Source organism: Neomonachus schauinslandi, chromosome 3 (assembly GCF_002201575.2).
Source record: "Neomonachus schauinslandi chromosome 3, ASM220157v2, whole genome shotgun sequence".
Taxonomy (NCBI): domain Eukaryota; kingdom Metazoa; phylum Chordata; class Mammalia; order Carnivora; family Phocidae; genus Neomonachus; species Neomonachus schauinslandi.
The window spans coordinates 177,565,185-177,566,836 of NC_058405.1; the positions used below are offsets into that span (position 1 = coordinate 177,565,185).

The following is a 1,652-nucleotide window of genomic DNA, read 5'->3' on the forward strand; positions in this document are numbered from 1 at the left end:
CCTATTTGAAGTAAGAAGAAACCTGCAACTTGCAAACTACATTTTAATTCATAAAAAAAAAAAAAAAAAAAAAAAGACCTAGGACTCCTTCTCTCTCCCTTAAAAAAACAAGATATTGTGACACCTGAAACTAATACAACACTTAATTATACAGGGATTTTTAAAAAATTTTAAAATATGGATATCACATTGAAAAAACTAAACCATGTATTTGCATAATAATCAAATATAACAGAATGCTTTTTCTAAGTTGGTAGTTCTTATATAACTTTTTTTTTTTAAGTGAGGATTTCTGGAACGATATAGAGAAGATTAGCATGGCCCCTGCAGCAGATGACACGTAAATTCATGAAGCCTTCCCTATTTAATAAATAAATAAATAAATAAATAAATAAATAAATAAATAAATAAATAAATAAAAAGTGCAGATTCCCCCCTCAGTTCTTTTTATTAGCCTCTCTTAAGAATCAGAGTGAAACATTTTCTTTGATTTTGCCAAACTTTGAGGACCTTGTAAATTCACAAGAAGTTGTGTAAGGAAAAAGATCTTCTAGTTTAATTAAATATTTGGGTAGGAAGGAGTCATTGTCTTCATCAGATGTTTTCAATCAAAAATTTTAAAAATTAAAATAAGGGGGTGCTGGGGTGGCTTAGTCGGTTAAGCGTCTGCCTTCGGCTCAGGTCATGATCCCAGGGTCCTGGGATTGAGCCCCATGTGGGACTCCCTGCTCAGTGGGGAGCCTGCTTCTCCCTCTCCCTCCGCCATTTCCCTGCTTGTGCTCTCTCTCTCTCTCTGTCAAATAAATAAATAAAATGTTTTTTTTTAAATAAAAATAAGATTAAACTCAACATTGAGACTGTTTAGAACACAGTGTTATTTTTCATTCACAAAGGCATATCGGTATCTCAAAACATATCTACATGATGATTTTGAACCTCGGTTTTATTTCATTACAGCTGTGGAGAGTATGTACTTAGTAGAGGCCTAGAGTTTTTAGAGTCCCTGTTAAATTATTTTCTGAAAAGGGAGTAAAATATCATAATTTAGACTCTTAAAATGTATGTTTTTAATCCAAGCCATAAAGCACACAGCTAAAAAATTGAAACAGCTCAGAACAACTTATTATGAGAAAAGACCAATCCCCACATCGGTGCTCCTCACTTCCAGCCTGTCTCTCCTGAAGCAGCCCTGTTAATCATTTATGTTGTAAGTTCTGTTAGTGGTTACCTAATGCATCTCTAAATTACATACTTACATCGCCACTTCTTGATCTGTCAACTCTGAATATTAAATATTGATTTTCTGCTATCATGGGTAAAGATTTAGTTCCTCCATTGTCCCAATTTGTATTTTTGTATTTCTATTTTTAGTTTCTTTGTAACTGTAAATAATATGCTAAAAACTATGTCTTATTCCATTGGTTTTCAAAGGCTCTCGTGATTGCTCCTTTTATGATGAGAATATTAACACCCTTATCCTTTCTTCCTCATCTCTTCCCTCCCTTATTTCCTGACCTCTGTTCACTGTTCTCTAACCTTTATGATGTCAATGTTGATAAATTTCTATTCTGTGGTAATCATAATTAACTTTGTCTAAAGGTTGGTTCTACGTATTGAAATGGAAAAAAACAGTGTTCCCTCTTCTATGAGTC

General features: G+C 33.3%; 1 non-coding gene across 1 annotated transcript; it reads left to right on the forward strand.

The window, feature by feature from the left end:
• The first annotated feature begins 263 nt into the window (after positions 1-263).
• Positions 264-368, forward strand: LOC123324436. Its single transcript, XR_006539808.1, has one exon. It is a non-coding gene; the product is annotated as a U6 spliceosomal RNA (small nuclear RNA).
• The last annotated feature ends 1,284 nt before the right edge of the window (positions 369-1,652 follow it).